This window comes from Hordeum vulgare, chromosome 3H (genome assembly GCF_904849725.1).
Source record: "Hordeum vulgare subsp. vulgare chromosome 3H, MorexV3_pseudomolecules_assembly, whole genome shotgun sequence".
NCBI lineage: Eukaryota > Viridiplantae > Streptophyta > Magnoliopsida > Poales > Poaceae > Hordeum > Hordeum vulgare.
Window position 1 is genome coordinate 12504280 of NC_058520.1, and position 22935 is coordinate 12527214.

The 22935-nt window shown below is 44.2% G+C and overlaps 1 long non-coding RNA gene and 1 pseudogene across 1 annotated transcript; both read left to right on the forward strand.

Annotated features, from left to right (window-relative positions):
• The first annotated feature begins 2690 nt into the window (after positions 1–2690).
• Positions 2691–3774, forward strand: LOC123439246. Its single transcript, XR_006630050.1, has 2 exons — positions 2691–3134; positions 3582–3774. It is a non-coding gene; the product is annotated as an uncharacterized LOC123439246 (long non-coding RNA).
• A 3308-nt stretch (positions 3775–7082) lies between these two features.
• On the forward strand, positions 7083–12278 carry LOC123442534 (annotated as a pseudogene).
• The last annotated feature ends 10657 nt before the right edge of the window (positions 12279–22935 follow it).

Consider the following 22935-nt stretch of genomic DNA (forward strand, 5'->3'; position numbering starts at 1 on the left):
TTGAGTAGTAATACTGCACCTATTGATATTACCTCCGTCACGTTTAAAAAGGCACGGTTAAATTTACGTGCATTTTCACAATAGACAAGGTTTAAGACGCGTTGCATTTACTCTTAGCAGCTAATTAGATTGGCCATAGTGGGAGTAACTTAGGTGGTATCATATATTTGGGAATAGTAAACATGCTGATGTGGCAGATAATTAAAGAAGAAAAAGAGGATTAGAGTAACATAAGTCCCTTTCCCAGTGCTCCATGGTGGACTGGTGCTAAGCATGTCACATAAGCAAAAAAATGACATGACATAGCAATTAAGGAGGAAAGAGAACACTTTGGTGATCCCAGGAAGAACCAATGCCATACATGTGAACCTAAGCAAACCACTTAAATGAAAGAAGATGACCAATGCATGAGAGAGTTTAGGTGTTAAATCATTAAATAGAATGAGCTTAGCAACAACAAGTTAAGCACCTATGCATTGGAAAGTTGAGTTGCTAACATCTTAGCACCTTTGCATTGGAAGCAGCCTAACATGTTAAATGCTATGCTATTATGTGTCATGCATGTCAATAAATGAAGTCATCTATGATACTAGTTTATAATACTATGCATTATGAAGGTAGTATCATACAATAGTATCATATGCATGATACTACTATATGATACTCCTCACTATGACCAGCCTCCATTGTACTATTTCTATATGCATGCGTAGTGTGAATGCTATTTTTTAATTTATTTCACAACCAATCAATAACCACCTAGATCCTAGAGAATTTCCATACACGCCTTCTAAACCGTGACGGAGGGAGTACATTATGTGAGAAATTCTGTATACGGTGATATTAACCTTTGTCCATCATATATCTTATTAATTGTTCCTTTTTTGCTTGTTCACTTTAGTTTTTATGTCATGGTGTATGTACAAAAATAATATAGGTACGAATGCTGAAATATTTCATAAAGAAAAACTTTATTGAAGGAAAAGAGACTGTACATTTTAGATAAATGAAATACATATTGACATATGGCAGGATAAGTTTTTGGTTCTTTTGTAATTCATTTCGTCATTGTTCGACAACCTGTAGGGTTTGTGCCAGCAATGAAATGATATAGAGCTTTGTCGATACTTCATGTTGAAATTACATATTCTTGTTTTATTGGTTGATAGTTTGGACATAATTTCTTTATTAGGAGCGTTCAAGGATCATTGATGTGGATTGGTTAGTTCTATGAAAGCATAGCATTTTTTTTCTTGTACCTTGGATGTATTAGTCTTTCTTTCTCTTATTGAAGAAAAGCTCAAAAAGCACTATGAGGCGAAGTCTCCATCTATTGTCCCCGCCTGACCTTTTTGCGTATGAGGGAATAAAACAAACTAAAAGTGCACCAAGTAGTTGCATATGTAATATGATGGACAACTTAGTGGATTGTCTTGTATTCCAATTAATCTAGGACAAAAGAAAAGGCACTTTAAAAAGTGGGACTTTTATTACATAAAACAGCCATTGTTTCAGACCGAATTAAAATGAAGGCTTCGGTTTTGTTACCCCAAACCGCTAGGATTTTATCACAATGGGGCTTGGTTATTAAAATTTAAGACATTGATTCTGACCCCAAAGAATTAAACCTGAACAAACATCAAAAGTAACTAAGCTAGGATGCAAGGACCATGATATTATTAATGAATGTTGCATTGTACATGTTGTGTGTCCCGAGTGGGTCCCGAGATACCTCTCCGTCACACAGAGTGACAAATCTCAGTCTTGATCCATGCCAACCCAATAGACACCTTTGGAGACACCTGTAGAGCACCTTTATAGTCACCCAGTTACGTTTGATAACACAAAAGGCATTCCTCCGGTGTCCGGGAGTTGCATGATCTCATGGTCATAGAAACATATACATTGACATGCAGAAAATAGTAGCAATAAACTAACACGATCATATGCTACGTTCATAGTTTGGGTCTTGTCCATCACATCATTTTCCTAATGATGTGATCCTGTTATCAAGTGACAACACTTGTCTATGGACAGGAAACCTTGACCATCTTTGATCAACGAGCTAGTCAACTAGAGGCTCATTAGGGACAGTGTGTTGTCTATGTATCCACACATGTATTTGAGTTTCCAATCAATAAAATTCTAGCATGGATAATAAACAATTATTATGAATAAGGAAATATAATAATAACTAATTTATCATTGCCCATAGGGCATATTTCCAACAAAGACTACGCAGGGATGCTCCAATGATGACTATGGCGTGCGACATGAGCCATCATTTTTCTATGACTAGGAAGGTGTTTTGCTAGAACCATCAACACCAATTGCTGGAACCACACGTCAAGGAGCTGGAACGAGGAGTGGTGCATGGAGCTACAACCTCATACGTCCAGAGTTGCGACAAACCGCTAAATAAGGTACCATCGGCAAGCAAAATAGCTACAACCGGTGAATTGATTTGCTTCAATCCGCGGTGATAGACGGCTACAACCGCCGAACAGGAAGTTGGCACCCGCCTATGGAAAAGCTACTACCGACAATGAAGTTTGTGGCCGGTGACGGTAGACTGCTACAACCGACGAGCATGGAAGTTGCAACCCGCAAACAATAATGCTACAACCGGCAAACGGAAAAGTTACAAGGCGAGGCAAGCTGGGATGGTCAACATGGCTGTTGGGACCATGTTTGATGAGGCTAATCCAATGATGGAGTGGTTGAATGAGGATGAGGAACATGTAATCTTGGATGGATCTGATGCTGCTAGCGCCGTGTTCGAGGAAATACGTCGCCTTAACTCAAGCAAGAAATCCTCTCATCTTGGAAGGAAGGGCAATGGAACGAAAAGGAAGAGAGTATTGGAAGAAGATGAGGATGACTACATTGATTGTGACGATGATGAAGAAGAAGATGAGTACATAGACATTGATGATGAGGATGAATGCGGAGATCATAGCGCAAGTGAAGCTGATGCAGAAGATTCAACTACCCGAGTTGAAAAAGATCAACCAAGCCAAGATGGAAACGAGGTTGAGGAATGAAATGATGGAGGTTTGCTGAACTGCCGTAGGTCTCGACGAGGAAAGCAAAGCACGAAGCTGAAGGACTTGACGAGCCTTTACAATTGACAGGTAAGTTTATTGACCTGGTTTGAAATGATCTAGATTTCTGAAGCTTAAATTACTGTTATATTTGGTTAGAAACTACTGTTTCAGTATTGTAGTAATCCTCGCATTTCGGTAATGCCCAAACATTTCTGCCAAGGTTTTTGTTTGCTGAAAGTTGCATGGGGTGTGCTAACTGTTTCTTTTTGCTGACACAGTTATAAGTTCATTGGACCTGGTTAGGAATGCTAGCAAGTTTGTTTTTTTCGAAATTACTAGTATTATATTTGGTTAGGCGTTGCAAGTTTACCTACAGATTGCTAATTCTAGCATTCGTACAACCACGAGGAATGTCATTGTAGTGGAAATTAATCCAAATAATTCATAGCTTCATAAATTGCCAAATGATTGCATCAGCCCACTTTACCTTGTAATATTGATTGACTTAATACACCATCATTTTGGCATTTGTAGAAGCATTTGGAGCATCGTATGGGGTCGCAAGGTTGCTGTCCAGTGACAGAAGTGACACAAGAATGGAAGAAGGAAGCTTCTGGTTGCATTTTGTGGTGTATGAGAACTCTGAATGTTATTTTGTGGGATGCATGAAATGTTGTCCAGGACTAGTTGTGGACAATTCATTTGGATGGATGTTCTTTTGCTGTGATCTTCGATGTAGTTAAACTATGCTACGGATTGGCCTGGATGTAGAACCTAAGTTATGATTTGTAGACTATAATCTTTACTCCTGATTCGTCATTCTAGATTGAATTCTGGAATGCTATAATTTGCCTTCAATTAAGTATGTTTCTGTGATATGTCATTGTTCCACAAAATTTCAAAAATTATGTCAAATTTAGGACGTTTTTCGTTCAATTTTCGGCCAGTTTTCGTCCCAGTTTTCAATTTTTGGATTTGACTTTTCGTTCGGTTTTTTCCGAAAAAATTCCGAAATTCGTCTATTTCGCCCAGGATCGGAAAAAAAAATGCAAAACGAAATCCAAAATTCTGGCTGGAACCATGGCTGTGATTTTGCTACACCCGTGAGTTGAGGCTTTTTTGCTGGAACTGTGGTTGCCTCGATTTGCTGCATCCACGACGATGAGCCGACGATCTTTGAGGTCGGTGCCTCTGCTCCTTCATGGCAGGGGGGGGGGGGTGTTAGTGGGGGGATTTGTTTTTGTGCTCTGTGTGGCCGTGGGAGGATGAAAGATACACGAGGAAGATGGAAACAAACAGTTGCCTCTCTTGATGTTTACGAATCGTTGCATCGAACGACTGAGCAGGCATCCGACGCTTAGCAGTCGTCCATAGAAAAAGCAAAAGAAAGTATTCCTTCTAAGAAGTTTATTAAGTCGATGCTAAATTTTTCATTGTTGCTCAGTCGACGGGGTTTGTCTTATACTCCCTCCGTTCCTTTATGTAAGGTGTATTATTTCTGGCGCAGTGATCAATGCACATAATTATGCACATGTTAGGATAAAATTAGCCTTGGCTAAATCATTGATTAGCGACAACTAAATCATTTAGGTTAGGAAAGTAAGAGATGCACACAATCGGAGGAGAGATACTTTCCATTTTTTTATTACAAGAAGAGATGCATGCAATCAGGAGAGATATGCTTTCCTTTTCTTGAAGGGTTAACCACGGAATTATGAAAAAATAGAAGAAATACACCTTACATTGTGGAATTATATTAAAAAACAAATACACCTTATATAAAGGAACGGAGGGAGTAGTTTTTTCTTGAAAGAAGACAAAATATAAAGGCGGGTGGTAGGCGTCGACGGACCGGCCCTAATTTGGACCGGTCGGCCCGCAACCATCCAATTGGGTGCATGTATAAGCATACGATGCGGTTGCTCTTTCGTCAACTCACGCCCTACGACAGATTCTGCATCTAGTCGCTCGGTTTCACATCTGGCCAACCGCACGTGCTTGCCGGTCGCCATCGTTGCCGACTGTCCTCGCGGTTCGTCCTCGTTGTCGCTCGTCGCCTACATTATCGTGGACTTCACACATGCAATAGCTACGACATGCAGTTGCAGCACCAGTGGTGAGGGCCACAGCTTGACAACGTGCTCGCCGCCGTCCACGTATGATGTGGTAGCTCGGCTGGTGCACCTCATGGTTGCAACATCTCACTCGCCCGGCTCCAGAAAATTCAAACATCGGTTCCAACAAAAAAATGTCTGGCCGCTTAGTCATTACAGTTTGCTGCATTACCGGTTGCAGCTTTCCATGATGTCGGTTGTAGCATTTGACAATGCTCGTTGTTGCAAAAAATAGGACGTCATTATACGATGTAGCAAAATACAATGCCGGTTGAAATTGGATGGGACACCGGTTGCAGAAATTTATGATATCGGTTGTAGCATTGGCGATGCTGGATGTAGCAAAAAATAGGATGTCGCTATGCGATGTAGCCAAATACAATGCCCGTTGAAGCTGGATGGGATACCGGTTGTAGCAATTTATGACATCGGTTGTAGCATGTAGCAAAATATCATGACGACGTGAGTTGCCTGGAGCAGCGCCGTCGTCGTCATAGCCCGTGGTCACCGCGCTTGCCATCCATGATCACAGCTCTCCTGGGTACCGGTTGCAGCTCCCTCCATCCAGGTTCCAACTCCCGTCACCGCTGGTCGCAACATACTCTGTTGTCGACGCCGTAGTTCACCATCGCCGGTGACTAGCGACAAGCCGAGGATGCAACACGTGGTCCTGCTGCATTAGGCACGAGGTGGGTGTGCATGCGAGCAGCGGCATGGCTGGGTGGACGCGGGCCATGGCATGTCGCCTAGAGGCCATGGCTACCGCGGAGGAGCTTGAGTTCGCCATGGAAATGAAATATGAGTACGAGAGAGAGAAATAAAAGGGGATGAGAAAAAAATGAGTGGCTGGGGTCATAGGGAAGAGATAAGGGAGGAATGAAAGGCATGTGGATCTAGGCGAGATGCCTTGTGATTGGTTGGATTAAAATTGATCCCACGACCAGGACGTGGCCGGTGAAACTTTCGGCCGGCGTGCCGGCTTTAAATTTTTTCCAAAAGAAAAAAAAAACGAAAGAAAAGTGTCTAGTATCTAATGAATATGACAGAGGTCTTCTAAACCTTTGGTATAGGTTCAAATCCTATTGGACCCAACCTTATCTCTATCTATTATTTAAATAACTATACTAAATTAAAAACAAAGAAAGCTTTTTTGCATGATTCAAATGAAAAATCTTTCTCAATGATTCCTATTGGATTCCTGTTGTACTAACAAGAGTAGACATGCAAACTAACAAAAGTAGATATGCAACTCCATTTTTCATTATTATAGTTCCTTGGAATTTTCACCTAGGGATACCTCACACAGTCAAACTAGACGGCGAATTCAGCTACTGCTACATATAAGATGAGCTCTGGTGCTCAAGCTCTGCACGCTATATCCCTACATCCTCAGAGCATCCTCGATGCTCATGCTCTGAGTGGAAGAAGATGGTCGATGATTGGATTGCCACTGCTGCGGACGGCGGCACAAAGGAGAAGGGAGCACGACGGTCGACGGAGTGGAGCTATATGGGTTACCGGACCGTCGGAGTCGGGGAATCCAGCCGCGGCTGCTTCCCGAAACGATGGAGCTGGGGCGGCTACGAGACACCCTCTGCGCGTGGGAGGATACGTGGGCTAGGGCGGCAGAGGGCGGTGGCGGCGATTTGGGGCGGCGACGGCGACGGCGATGGCGACTTGGGCGGTGCCGACGACGACTTTCGATGGCTGGTGCTAGGTCGCGAGGCGGAAGGGGATGAACTGGCGGTTGGTCGTTTGGCAGGCGGACACGGTTTTACATGAGTTGTAATGTAAATTTACATGCAAAATATTTCATTTTTAGAAAGGCCATGATATAATCTTTTTTATACATGGACCATCTCATGGAGCAGTGTTTTTTTGCTCGCGAAGATTCATTTATATATATGGACCGTGTAAGAGATGCTCTAAGCTCTGATGCTCATGCTCAAGCTCTGCACGCTATCCTTACATCCTCCGACCTCTCTCGTCCACCGCCGCCGCCGCACCCATGGATGTCGTCGGCGCGGCGTCCTGGCTAGTCCAGGTCGTCCTGGAGAAGCTCGTCAGCGACGGCATCGACGCCGCTTGGGCCGTCGCGCACTCCACCGACCCCGATCCGGATCCCGGAGGCGACGTCCACCGCCTCCGCTCCCGCCTGCAAAGCCTCCATCTTGTCCTCTCCGCAGCCCAGGAGCGCGTGCCCAGGGCGCGTAGCGAGGCCCTGCTCGGCTCCCTCCGTCGTCTCCACAGGCTCGCCTGCGACGCAGATAACCTGCTCGACGAGATGCTCTACCACCAGATCCACCGCCAGCTCCATCCGGACGAGGCCAGTGGCACTTCCTCCTCGCTGTCCGCCGTCCAGTCAGTGGTCTCCAAGATTCGTGGCGCTAAAAGGGCGCGACTTGGTGGAGATGAGGGTGCTACTGCTACCGTCCGGATTGATGGCATCTTGAAGCGAATGTGTGAAGCTGGGGACGATGTCCGCGAGGCAATCAAGATGGAAAGGTTGGATGCCGCCGTTGTCACTTGCAGTGGTCAGGGTGCTGGTATGGATCACCGAGGCTGGACAACAGCTTACGTTACCGAGCCAAAGATATTTGGGAGGGACGCTGTGAAGGAGCACATTGTGCAGACGATCGTCAGTGGTGAAAAGGCTTGTGGTGTCAGCCTATCAGTCCTTCCAATTGTGGGTAATGGCGGTGTTGGGAAAACTACTCTAGCGCAGCTCGTTTACAGCGATGCAAGAGTGCAAGGTTGCTTCAGCAAGCGGGTATGGATCTCGGTGTCTGCCGACTTTGATGAAGTAAGGCTCACTCGTGAGATGCTGGACTGCGTATCAACTGGTGTGAGCAAGCATGAAGGAATCACGAACCTGAATAAACTCCAAGAGATTCTTGACGAGGATTTGAAGTCCAAGCGCCTACTCCTTGTTTTGGATGATATGTGGGAAGACAGTGATAAAGGCCGCTGGGACAAGCTGTTAGCACCACTAAGATGCTCGATGAATGGAAATGTGATCCTGGTCACAACAAGGAATCACTCGGTCGTAAAAATGATTTCTACTATGGACGCTGTCCATTTAGATGGCCTGAAAGATGAGGATTTTTGGCTTATGTTCAAATCATGTGCATTTGGTGATGAGAAATATGAAGGACATCCAAGCTTACAGGTTATTGGGAAGAGGATAGCCAACAAGTTGAAGGGTTACCCCTAGCTGCAAAAAGTGTTGGCGCCCTCTTGAAAAGAGACCTTGATGGTGGCCACTGGATGTCAATTTTGCAAAGTGATGAATGGAAGCTACAGCAAGGGCCGGATGATATCATCCCAGCATTGAAACTTAGTTTCACACACTTGCCTTTCCATCTCCAAAGGTGTTTTTCTTATTGTGCACTATTTCCCAAGGGTCACATGTTTGATGGGCTGGACTTGGTTCGTATTTGGATATCACAAGGTTTTATTTCTTCTGGAAGTAAGAGAATGGAGGAGACTGGTTATCATTACCTGAATGATTTAGTGGACCGAGGGTTTTTCCAAAAAAGTACATACTATTCTATGCATGATCTGATTCATGACCTGGCACATATAGTTTCTTTAGAAGAATGCCATATGACGGACAATTTTGATTCAGGAAGTGGAACAGATCACGCAACTATTCGACACCTATCTATCAATACAAGATCTGCTTATAAGTGGAACCCACATACCTGCATTTTTTCTCCCAGTGATGACTTTCAGAGAAAGCTGGCTTACATTGGTGAAAAAGTGCAGACCAAAAATTTGAGCACCTTAATGCTATTTGGAAAGTACGACAAAGAGTTTTCTGAAACTTTTTGCAAGGTATTCAAAGAAGTGCGGTATCTTCGCGTTTTGAGGTTGCCCACACTGAGTTATAGCATAGACTCTCTAATCTGTAACTTCAGCAAGTTAATTCATCTTCGCTACCTCGAACTAATATCCAGTGTTCCCGGCGCACCCTTGCCAGAGGTTATATGCCAACTTTATCACCTCCAGGTTCTTGATGTAGAATACTGGGTGCACCTTTCTACTTTACCACATGGGATGAGTAATCTTGTAAATCTGAGGCATTTTGTTGCTCGAGGTGAATTGCATGCAAAGATTGCTGGAGTTGGGAGGCTAAAGTTGCTCCAAGAGCTGAAGGAATTCCGAGTGGGAAAGACTAAAGAATTTCAGATTGAACAGTTAAACGGATTAACAGAATTGGGAGGATCACTTGCAATTTACAATCTGGAGAATGTGGGAAGCAGGGAGGAGTCTAAGAATGCTGGATTAAGGGACAAAATATACATCCATGATTTGCTGCTATCATGGTGTAAGAACCGGTTTGATGTGAGTTCTATAACTGAGGCACAGGTGCTTGAGGGTCTTCATCCACATCGTGGGCTTAAGCGCCTTCATATAATTAGTTATGGAGGTATTTATTCCCCAACATGGTTGAGCTCCAATTTTCCGCTCACCAGCTTAGAGTCTATTTATCTGGAGAATTGCACAAAATGGGAGCTACTTCCACCATTTGGGCAATTTCCACTCCTTAAAACATTGCATTTGGTTCAGTTATCTGCTTCAACAGAAGTACCAATTATGTCCTGCGATAATTGGGCTGAATATGAAAAGCATGTCTTTTTTCCATGTCTAGAAGAACTTGTAATAAGAGACTGCCCTAAACTAAGGTCATTTGCATCACCGCAATCTTCTTCTGGTGGCAAAGGCTTTCACTTTGGATGTCTCCGTCGTGTCAACATCTACAACTGTCCTCAGCTTATTCACTTACCCCAGTTTGGTGAGATGAAATCTCTATTCACAATGTCTATTGAGGGAGTAGGAACATTTCCTCACATCAGATTGCTTGTGCGAGCATTGCATATCAAGGGGGGTGCTAGTGTGAGAACCTTGGATGAGGTATTAGTATTAGTTTTGACTGGCTGCAGACTTGGTGCTCTTAAGAAATTAACAATTTCAAGCTTCCTGGATTTCGCATATCTGCCATGGGAAATTTTCTGTCAACTTCTCTCCTTAGAAATGCTGGTAATTATGGACTGTCCAAGGTTTTTCCTGCCTACATATCCGTATGGCCAACGAAGTGAAAATATCTTCTCACCATTGCTCAAGAAGCTTGTCATCCAAGTATGTGGTATCACTGGGAAGCAGTTATCCTACTTGCTGTTGCAATTGCCCCTCCTTTATTTCTTGACTATTAGAAAGTGTCCAAAAATAGCATCCATGGCAATTGGTGGTCTGATTGCTGGGAACGTGAGCTCCACAACATCCGACAACCACCACTGGACAACTGATGGCTTGTTGCAAATCTCATCTGATCTCTTAAATCGACTACAGTATTTGTGCATTGAGGACTTCCCAGATCTGGTTCTCCGGGGCAGTGAAAGTTTTCTGGGATTTACGTCACTCAAAACACTACACATAACAGGATGCCCTGAGTTTTTCATCTCCATAATGACAGAAAAGGAGAAATCTAGTGAGAGCTGCCCCCTCCTACCACCGTCGCTACAAGACCTTCTGGTTACTCACATGGATAACAAGTTGCTGACCTCCATGCTTTCTAATCTCACCTCGTTGTCCATCTTGTCGGTATCACGGAGTCCAGAGTTAACATCTGTTGCTCTTCATCCTTGCACATCTTTGGAAACATTGATTGTCGAGAAATGTGTTAGGTTATCTTCTCTGGATGGTACGGGATCCCTCTGCAGTATCAAGCACATGCGGATATTTGAATGTCCTAGTTTGGCCATAACCTGCGGCTCTTCTTCATCACATGGGCAAGACCAGGATCTGTACTTTTTACTGCATCTGGAGAAGCTTGAGATCGATAATACTTCATTCTTTAACACAACAATTTGCAGGAGCCTCCCCTCTCTCCAACATGTAGTGTTTTTCATGGTAATAACGAATAATATTTGCATTGATGTTTCGAACCTGCTCGGTATACAATGGTTTCTCATGCCATCATTCTCTGCAGGCAAAGAATGTGAGATGCTTCACAGAAGAACAAGACAAAGCACTTTGCCGCCTAACATCTCTTCATACTCTCGATTTTTGCTATTGCACTGATCTCCTATCGCTGCCTAAGGAGCTGCATCTTCTTTCCTCTGTCAAGAGATTATCCATCAAGGCTTGTCCAGGGATTCTATCATTGCCAGAAAAGGGCCTGCCAGCTTCCCTACAGGAGCTGTATGTGAGCAACTGCAGTACAGAACTGAAGGAACAATGCAGGAAGACGAAAAACATTAGATGTGTTTATGTTGATAGACATGCAGGCAAATTCATAAGTATATGCAAGATGTTACGGCTGTATTTTAGGTACTATTTCCGAATTTTATTTGTTTATTTTTTTATGCACACAGAATCTTATTGTTACTGAATAACCTGTAATAATGCTGACCCAAGTTTATTTTTTTGCTGGCTTAATTCATTCACAGGAACCAGAAAAGATGAGGGTCTATTCTGATGGATTTACAATTTTCTGAGCTACTAAATCCATGTGGTGATTTGTTGTTTGTTTCACTGAAGAGGCAGGAACATCTCTGATGAAAGTCCGGAAGCGAAGATGGTTTCAAGAGGACCCTGTCCAGATTCGGAAATACTCATGGGAGGCATGCATCAGGCTTCTAACAGATTTCTCTTCTGGAGGTAGTGATTTTTGGTTGCTTGGCTTGCAGGCCACTAGATCAGGCTAAAAGGGAACCAGAAACCTGCTTTCTCATAGCTGATAGGGTTCTGATCAGCAACTATCTCTGTTGGCCATGTCTGCCAGAGGAAGAGGTGTTTCAAAGGATATTGGAGATGTCACCAAGTCATGATCCAGAGTTAAGTATAGATACCGTCAGTTGTGGAAATCGGATTAAAGAAAAATAAATGCAAGCGAAGTAATCTCAGACTTACTGATGAGTTGGGCATGTCCATAGCAGAGAAAGCAAACCTTCTGCGCTCACTCTGCTATATTTAGAGATGTCAATACTTTATCGTAGAGTTACTGATAAGTTTATCTGTAACAATACTTTATCGTAGAGTTACTGATAAGTTTATCTGTAACGTCATTTCTGGCCATTTTATACAGCTTGTCCATATTATTTTCTTTCTTCAAGAGGTTCGCGTGTTCCAGTATTGTTGAAGCTGCTGCCAGTAAACTGTGTCCATATAGATGTAGTCATAACAGTAGATGTGGCTGCTCTTTGCTTTGCATAGAAGAGTTGCCATGTTAACTCTGCTCATCGACTTGCGCGTGGAACGTGGACACAGTACTTTGCTGGGCAAACAAACAGGCTCATTGAGACGCCCTTTGTTCACTTTGCTACGTTTAGGAGGTTTGGCTTGAAGCTTGTGTGTATGCAATGGTTCAATTAAGTTGGTATTGGGACATAATTATCTGAAATCTTGGATGGTTCGGCAAACTATCCTTGCCTGGCTTCAAAAGTTGTAAGCTTACTCTAGAGTTAAACATGCTTTGTCCTGAACATGATCAACCATTTCTACACATTTGGGTGTTAGCCTTCAAAAGTTATTTAGGCTAAAAGTTTGTCTGAGCTCGTGTTGTTTCTTGCAAGTACGTCATATCAGGCATGTCACCGCAACCTGTCTAAAAGAAAGCTCAATGGAGCAGTTCTCTATATGTAGTCTGAAAGAAACCTGTCTAAAAGAAAGCGCAATGAACGCAGAGGAGTTCTTCTTTTCTCCTTTTGGGTGATTGGGGGAGGGCTCGACGGGTAGCTCTGCTCCGGCCGCCGCGCTGATCAATGATAGTAATAAATACTTCCTTCGTTTCTAAATAAAAATCTTTTTAGAGATTTCACTAAGTGATTATATACAAAGTAAAATGAATGAATGTACATTCTAAAATATGTTTATGTACATTTGTATGTAGTCTTTTAGTAAAACCTTTTCAAAGACTTATATTTAGGAACAGAGGGAGTAAATAAAACGGGAGGTGAGCTTTTCTTTTATGGACTGGTCTAGCGAACAACCGGCTGCTCGCTAGCCGTCCAGGGTGGCCGGCCAAAAATAAAAATTTGTTGTTCTTAATCTATAAAAATAATATTTTGAACAGTTTGTCCTCTAAGTTCATATTAGGGAAAGTAAATACGTGTGAATATATGTGAACAAGAAAAGTAAAAACTAATGCAAATCAGCCACGTGAACGGTGTGAATGCACTTAATTAGGGTTTTCCGAATTTTGAAAAAGCCATATCTTTCAAACCGTGCTTCGGAATTCAAATCCGTCTTCATCGATGGATTCTTCGCGACGAGATCTTCAAAACTAGATCCCGCATGGGTATGTTTCAATGAGATTTTTCTGTGCAATTTAGCCTCCATTTTGTGTAACTGCCTAGCAGTGGATGTGCAACTTTCTGCCTACCCATGATGGTGTAGTTTTCACTAATGGCACATCCACCCCAAACTACCTCCTCCAAGCGAGATGTTTAAGTTCGTGTTTTGCCCAGGCCAACTGCCTAATAGTTTATGTGCAACTTCTCTCACGTCTGTGGTTGTGCTTTCACTGTTTGCTGCATCGGCCAACTGTCTAATAATGGATGTGCAACTTCGGATACTGTCATCGTCAACTGTCTACCAATGATGTGCAACTATCTCTCATACATCATGGATGTGTAATTTCGTCGCAAAGAATCCAATGGTGAAGACGGATCTGAATTCCGACGCACGGTTTGAAAGTTATGACTTTTCAAAATTTTGAAAACTCAAACAAATGCACATGCACTGTCCCGTATCTCTACAATCTCATGCCGTGTCCATGTGCAATTCGCATCCAGTTTTGTCGTTAGTGTCGGCCGATCCGTCTCGTCAAATAGTGCCCGGCCGATTTTAAGATTTCAGGTTGTTTTATTAGGGTTATATTTAATAAAAGGGGACGTGAGTTTTTTTTCGGTCTAAGCCTCATCGTGGGCTGCCAAGGCCTTGTGCGTCCGGGTGGCCATTTCCGCCTGGGTGGCCAAGAGCCAAGGACAGGAGCCGGGATCCTATTTTCAGAAAATGCTATTTGTCGCTATTTGCGTCAAGATGTCGGGGCTTCGCATAGGGATGAAGAGGGAGCAACGCGATCTGGGCCGGCTGTTAGAGCATATTTCTCCATATGTGGTTTTGGTAATTGATGACAATTCCTATGGACTAATGGTTGTCTTAAGTTATATTTATAGGATTTGTTCATAGGCACTTCTTGAAGTCCATCTGTTGGGTTCAAGTAGTTTATATGATGACCAAGATGGTATTCAAGGTATTATCCAAAGAATGGTCATAGAGACACAAGGTTGATCAAGATCGTCAGACAAAGAGTAAATCAAGATGATCAACACACAAAGCGTACAAGATGTACCGAGAGGGATCAAGTGATCCCATGGTATGGTAAGCATTATCCATTACGTGTTTGTGTACTAACCCATGGTCTTTGTGAGAGTTATATGTGGGGGTTAGGTGTGTTTCCATGGGCTTGCGTCAAAAGGAAGATCTCATACAACCCATGAAGGATGACGTCAAGTGGTGATCGTCATCAAAATTGCGGTGTGCAAGTTCAAGTGGATCAACACGAATATATCATGCTTGAAGCTTGCCGTCCATTGTGGTGGCAATGGACTTGTTAAGATATGCTGAAGAGTGGCTAACCCATAGTGAGTATGGGGGAGTAATCAACTAGTCTTCATCAAGCCAACGCAATCAAGAAAGGTGGTCCATCTTGAGGAAGCCAAGATCATCATCATCTAGCTCAAGAGGATGAGGTGCAAGGTTTAGGTTTGCCCTTGATAGGTTTTCTATTTTAGGATAAATTGTTGTACTGTCAAGGGGGGCTCTCGAGTGAGTAGCTTGATCGTATCGTCCGTTGAGAGCTCAAACCATTTGCATCCTTGCATCATACTTCTTGGTTCTTGTTTGGTGTTTCTCTTTGTGAGTTTTATAGCTTATGGTCATCTTCATGACAAGCTCGAGTTCATCGGAAACGGAGACCATATGCATCTTCTATGATGTTTTCGATGTTGGGAGTTTTTACCGGTCTTATTCGAAGAAGAGTTATCACCATTTTCTTATGGGCCTTTTCTCACTTGCTTCTTATTGATATTTCTATAAATATTGTGTTAGCCCACGTCGTTAGCTTTCCAACAAACTTGGTTTCGTTGAAACCAGAGTCCGTATGCGAAAGTTAGAGCAGATTCAGTATCCAGCGGTAGTACCGCTCCTCGTGTCAGCGGTAGTACCGCTCCTGTAGCGGTAGTACCGCCCTCGGAGCTGTAGTACCGCCCCCGGAGCGGTAGTAATTTCTTACTACCGCTCCCTAGCGGTAGTACCGCTCTAGGAGCGGTAGTACCACTCCGGGTGGGCGGTAGTACCGCTTCAGGACGGTAGTACCTCTCTCTGAGCTGTTGTTCTTCGTCGGACTTTTTGCGAAGACTTTCTCTAGAGGTAGTACCGCCAGGGCTAGAGGTAGTACCGCTAGGGCTAGCGGTAATACCGCTGTGCTCGGACTATAAGTGGGGTAACGGTCTGATTTCTTCCCCCACTATATAAAGTTAGTCTTTTTCCCCCTTGGACTAATTTTATCCGTTAAGCTCGTGTTCTTCCCCCCATTGTTGACCTTTTTAGAGCTTGCTAACTCTCAATCCCTCCAATGATTCTTGCTAGTTCTTAAGGGAAAAGAGAGAGGAGATCTAGATCCACATCTCCAGCAATCACTTTCTCCTTGATGTGAGGGGAACCCCTTGGATCTAGATCTTGGAGTTCTTTGTGAGCTCCTTGTTCTTCCTATCATATTTCTCCATAGCTTTTGTTGTTGTGGAGGGATTTGAGTGTGAGGGACTTGACCACTTTGTGTGTTCTTGCCATTGCATGAGTTGGATCGGTTTGAGTTCTCCACGGTGATACGTGGAAGTGAAGTTTGAGAAGCCATATTACCTTTTGGTACTTAGTACCCTAGAGATTGTTCTTCGTGGATGCTTTGGCGTCCTAGAAGCTTGGTGGTGTCTTGGAGCTCAATCATTGTGGTGTAAAGCTCCGGGCAAGCATCGGGGGTCTCCAATTAGGTTGTGGAGATTTCCCCGAGCAATTTGTACGGGTACCGGTGACCGCCCCCAAGGTTTGCCATTTCTACGGGTTCGGTGACCGCCCTCAAGGGTCCCTTAGTGGAATCACGACATCTTGCATTGTGCGAGGGCGTGAGGATATTACGGTGGCCTTAGTGGCATCTTGGGGAGCATTGTGCCTCCACACCGCTTCAACGGAGATTAGCATCCGCAAGGGTGTGAACTTCGGGATACATCATCGTCTCCGCGTGCCTCGGTTATCTCTTATCCGAGCCCTTTACTTATGCACTTTACTTTGTGATAGTGTGACAGCCCGACGCCGACGTTCCAGAAGATTCCCCCCTTTTATTCCGTTTTCGTCGTGTGGGTATTTTCTTTTGACGCATCATCATCGCATCATTCGCATCATCTGCATTGCATCGGCATCTCCGTTGCCGCCAGTTTTCAAAACTTGCATTCGTTAGTAGTTGCCGGTTCTCGTCGTTGTCCGTTTTGAGTCCGACCGCACTCGCACACGTCCGCGGCACCGTCATAACCCTGTTTTCAAAGCGTGTACAAAACTTTCTCCGATTGAGCTGGAATTTGTCGTGCGGTATTTTCTTTATATAGGTAGGCCGCGTGTCGAAGTTTCGTCACAATCGGAGACCGTCTGGTACCCGAACCGTCGACCGTAGCGGCACCGTATTCGGTCTACCGTCGGACGTCTGTCGGTGATTTAAAAATCTTTGCCGCGCCGCACCACTCCCCTCTCATCTTAGCCAACGCCACTCTACACACCTAACCCTAACCCGCCTCTCCGATCGGACCGCACGATCGCGATCGGAGGGTCGAAAAAACCCTAGATACCCTCTAACCTAGCCTTTCTTCCCTATTTAGACACCCCTAAACTGCCCCTTAGGGAAACCCTAGCCACTTCATCGTTTTCCGTGCCCACCAACCGATCCAGCCGCCCCCAGCGTTCTGCCTCTCTCCCCCCCACCGCCAGGGCCCACCAGGCCCACGGCTGGCCCGCCGGGCCCGGAACCGCCGCCGCCTTGCCGAGGCGCCTGGAGGCGAGCCTCCTTCCCTGGCCGCAGCAGCATGCCCGAGCTCCCCTAGCGCACTGCCTGCCGTCGCGTGCGCCCCACCGCGTCACCCCGGTGGTCGCCCGCGTGCCTAGGCCGGAGCCCCTCGTCGGGGAGCCCCGCGCGTCAGATCCCGCAGCTTCTTCGCTTGCTTGTCGTGCTCCCGAGGTGCAGCATCCTCTGCCCGCGCCTTAGCGCCGCCGTTCCTCGCCGTCCTGACCTCGCCCAAGGCCAGATCCGGCCAGCCGCCGCCCGGATCTGCCGCCTGCGCCTCGCCCCGCTCCTCCTCCCGGTGCTCGCCTCCTCTGCAGCAGCGCCGCCGCTGTCTCCTCTCGTTCCCGAGCGGACGGGACGAAGGGACGAGCCGAGCACCAGCGTCAGGCGCGCCGCGAGGCCCAGCACCGGCACTGTGGCCCATCGCCCGAGCGGAGGCTCCAGGCCGGCCCAGCTCCTTCCGCCGTCCCGAGGCCCAGCAGCTCCTTCGGCCCACTGCCTCATCCAGCCGGCCTGCCAGCTCCAGGCAGCCCGAGGTGAGAACCCCCCAAGCCTCTTTATTTCGCGCCTTAGTCACTTGTTAGTATGTTGCGCTCATGCCCTGCGTAGTTTCGACCCAATAGGTTTTATCTTATAGTTTTTGAATTAGTTATTTCAGGAAATATAGATATATAGGAACCCCCGTAAATTTTAAACCGTTAGTCGGTTTGAGGCGTGTAGTATATGGATCTTGTGTATTTTTCCGCGTAGATTTCGATTTTCTAACTTGCATAATTATTTGAGGCAGTTTGAAGTGTCTAATGCATCGTTTTGTGTGCTATTTCAATAGAATCCGTTTCGTAGTTATTTCTCGTGCGTGTCCGGATTGCCCGTATACCGTAGATTAAATGTCCATGTTTTAGGAATCATTTTTGCATGTATTTTAGAGCGGTCATTTGTATTTTTACGTGTAGGGATTTGCCGGTAATTTATTTTCCCGCGTATAGGTTATTTTCCCGCATTAATGTGTGGCTTTATTTTGTGTTGCAAACCCCACATATTTTATATGTTTCCGGGGTAGAAAAATCCCATGGATTTTTTCTGTGCAATTAGTTTTAGCTTTTGAGCAAGTTAGTTTGCGAGATATTTTGCTACGTTGCCCTCTTGTTTATTTCGTAGGATTTATTCCGTGCCTCGTTTGAATTAGTTGTCAACTAGGAAGTTGTTCTTGGATGTTTTGTCTAGCTCCTGGTGTTTTTAGTTGCAATAGAAAAGCATGTTTAGGTGTGGTTTGACTGCCCTCAAGTTGCTAGAAATAGTGCTGTTTTAGAGGAGCTGAAATATTTCTAAGTCTGCGATCTGTTATTATTTTGTTACTGTCTTGTCTTGCTTGCATATTGTGATCTATAGCTCTTTTGAGGTTGGTCCAATGGAGTTAGTTGTACCCCTTGTGTTTATGTAGCATGCTGTAAATTTTCATGCCATTTGGAGTCCTGTAGCTATAGGTTTGGCTGCTGTCAATATAGCTTCAGATCGAAAACTGCACTTTCATGAGGTGTAATTTTCACTAAGTCTGAAATAGTGTGTGGAATGCCATTTTGTGTCTTCTTTTCCTAGTGCTCCTTGCTGCCATGCTAGTTTTTGTTAGTTGTTCGTAGTAGTGCTTCTTGCCCTCTTCCGTGCCATGCCTTGCTTGTGCATTTCGGAGTTATGTAGCTCGTAGTTGTGTGGTGTAGAATATGCTATGTGGCTGATTTTGGCAGATTGTAGTCATTTTTTGTTTTGCTCGTAGTTGTTGAACCGAAGCTCCGATTTGATCGTGTCCTACATGAAACTTGCTTAGAATCTCATGTAGTTTCATTTTCTCTTGCTGTTTGAATGTTTTGAAGTGCTCGTGACCGTCGTTGCACACATATTGCATTCATGCCATCATATCTTGCGGTGCTTGTATCTTTCGAACCGTAGCTCCGTTGGAGATGTTCTTTATGTGTAGATTGCTTGCCATGACGCGTAGAATCACGTGAACCTATTTGTTTTTCTGTTTAACAACCAATTAAATGCATTAGTTCAGATCTGGACAGAATTGTAAATTAACATGTGAGGTCGTCTCGGAGGTGCTATATGTCATTTCTGACCTTATTTAAAATGTCTAGATAGGTAGTTTAATTTCCGCTTCACCTCTTGCATGTTTGACAACATTAATATTTCCGTGTAAATTACCGGGATAGAACTAAATAATTAACGTGGAGTTTCGTCAATATGCAACTCGTTGCATATTGAACTTCACTTAATGTGTAGTGTTTGCATGTGTGAATTGTCATGCCGTGACTTGCATATATTCAGCTGCTCATGCATCATATGTGTTGTGCATCGTGTGGTGAATATCGAGTGTTGATTTGTGTTTCCGGTTTGCTTCGTCTCGTTAGAGTTCCGCAAGCGTGTCGGATTGTGAGGACCCGTTCGACTACATCGGTTCGTCTGCTTTACGGAGGCATTCTTCTTCCAAGCGGGATCTCAGGCAAGATGATCATTTCCCCAGATACCATTACTATCATTGCCATGCTAGTTTATCGCTTCTATCGTTTATGTCTCGTTGCCTACCACCTGTTAAATATCAGCCTCTCAACAATGCCATGATTACCTTCAACCTGTTCGACCTAGCAAACCACTGATTGGCTATGTTACCGCTTGCTTAATCCTGTTGATAGCGTTGATAGTTGCAGGTGCAGTTGCTTCCATGTGAAAACATGGGTTCCTTGTTATATTACCATATTGAAATGCTATTTAATTTAATGCACCTATATACTTGGAAAAAGGTGGAAGGCTCGGCCTTTCTAGCCTGGTGTTTTGTTCCACTTTTGCCCCCTTAGTTTCCGGCTACCGGTGTTATGTTCCATAATTGAGCGCTCCTAACACGATCGGGGTTGTTATGGGGACCCCCTTGATAATTCGTTTTAGATTAAAGCTGGTCTGGCAAGGCCCAACATTGGTACTACATTTGCCTAATCACCTAATAAAATTGCATAGGGACTTCCCGGGCCCCGAGGATAATTTAATCAACCCCCGGGCCAGTGCTCCTCATGAGTGTTGGTCCAAAACAGAGCAGCTTATTAATGCTACCCGGGGCAACTCGGCGTTTGGCGTGGTAACCATCGCTCATCCGTCGTGTCCTGAGAACGAGGTACGCGACTCCTATCGGGATCGTCGACATGTCGGGCGGCCTTGTTGGATTAGTTTTACCTTTGACGAGATATCTTGTGCATCGGGATTCCGGTGATGCTTTGGGTAATCTCAGAGTTGAGGTTTTCCACTAGGGAATCCGACGAGATCGCGAGCTTCGTGATTGAGGATTTCTATGCGGCTTGTGGTAATTTGTGATGGACTAGTTGGAGCACCCCTGCAGGGTTAAATCTTTTCGGAAAGCCGTGCCCGCGGTTATGTGGCAACGTGGATACTTTGTTTAACACTGGTTCTAGATAACTTGAAGTTAACTTAATTAAAACATGCCAACTGTGTGCGTAACCGTGACTGTCTCTTTCGTGAGTTCTTTCTCCGAGCGAGGACACGGTGGGGTTATGTCTGACGTAGGTAGGTGTTCAGGATCATTCATTTGATCATCTGTGGTGACGTTCGTTATGCGTAGATCATCCCCCTCTTTATTCTTGTACTCGTAAGTTTAGCCACCAAATATATACTTAGCCGCTGCTGCAACCTCACCACTTAACCATGCCTCATCCACTAAGCTTTGGTAGTCTTGATACCTTTGGAAATGAGATTGCTGAGTCCCCTGTGACTCACATATTACTACAACACCAGTTGCAGGTACATGTAGAGGTTACTTGACGCGAGCGCGTTGATTGTTCATTTGGAGTTGCTTCTTCTTCTTGTTCTACTTCATCGATCTAGGATGGGTTCCACGCCGGCAGCCTGGGATAGCAAGGATGGACGTCCTTCTTCTTTTGTCGTTTGTTTTCGTCCGTAGTCGGACCCTGCTCTTACTCTTGATGATTATGTAATGTACTGATGTGACTCTGATGTAGCTTGTGGCGAGTGTAAGCCAACTCTTTTATATATCTCATCTTTTCAGTACATGTACTTGTAACGATATCCATTCTTGCGACACGACGAGATGCGCTTCTATCTCTGACGAGGCCCTCGTGCCAAATTGAGGATAGGGTCGCATCTTGGGCGTGACAGATAGCCATATTGTTTCTTGTCATATATCTTTCTATCACTTAGTTGTTTATCTTTCTTAGCATCAGTTGTTGGTGCACATAGGTGAGCCTAGTTGTTTTAGGTTTTGTGCTTGACATATTAAACGTCAGTTTTATTCCGCATTTGTTCAAGCCTAAACCGTAATTATTTTAAATCGCCTATTCACCCCCCCTCTAGGCGACATCCATGTCCTTTCAATTGGTATCAGAGCTAGGTATCTCTTTATTAGGTTTAACCACCTAGAGAGTAAGGATGTCGACTAGGGGTTTAGGATTCGCTGACACTCTTAGTTTTGATGGTACAAATTTTGATGTCTGGGTAATTCGCATGCTTAATCACTTTCGGGTCTTGGACCCAAATTTCGAGCGAATTGTAGATATGGGTTTTTCTCCTCCAAAGGATTCTCAAAATATATCTTTAGAGGATGAGAACAACTCTTATCTCGATGCTCAAGCTTCTACTGTGCTTTTTGATGCTTTGAGCAATGTAGTTATATTTCAACTCATGCCATTCCGGGATGCTCATGAGTTGTGGACAAAGCTTCAAGATAAATATGGTACGTCCAAGATTTGTGCGAATGATTATTATCCCTCCACCTCCAGTCGTGTGGTCTTCTCAACTTCATCTACTTCACCTACATGTGGATTGCCACAAGGTAATGATATGGTGAGTAGTGGTGATCATTGCAATGATGATAGTGGGTTTATTGTTGATGACCCTTCATCACTAGGCCTGGGCGTTCGGTAGAAACCGAAATTTCGGTTTCTGCTATTCGGTTTATTTGTGAATTCGGTTTTCAAAAGTGAAAACCGAATTTATAGTCAAAATGTAACTAACCGAAAATTTTGGTTAACCGAAATTTTGGTTCGGTTTTCGGTTTTCACCGAAGTATGGTTCAGGTCCAGAAAATGCGCTTACATACTAATATGCATGTTTTCATCGAAAAATTTGACAGCATAAAGATGCAAAATTGTTAAAATTCACAATATAGAACATATTCACAAGAAAAATATAATCCAACAAGAAGTGATAATCCAACAATAATAACAACAAAAATATAATCCAAGAATAAGTGATAATCCAACAATAGTCTCAGGCCGAAGCACAACACATAGTCCAAGTCCAACAATACAATAATAGTCTCAGGCCGAAGCACAACACATGCCGAAGTCCAGCAATATAATAATAGTCTCAGCCTCTCAGCCTCTCGGCACAACACATAGTCCAACAATAATAACCTGAAATGCTCATATACTTTAAGACACACACAACACATGAACAGGAGCATCTTGACATGTCCGGAGAATCATGATCATCCCAAGTTTCCAATTACTTGCAACTCACTTACCAACGTTAAGTAGAGGATGGAGGTGGACAAGATGGCTTGCAAACAGACTTGCTACTGCTTGCCTTTGACTTAGATGAATTTGTACTACCAAACTCTTCAATAAGTTCTGAAAAAGAATGA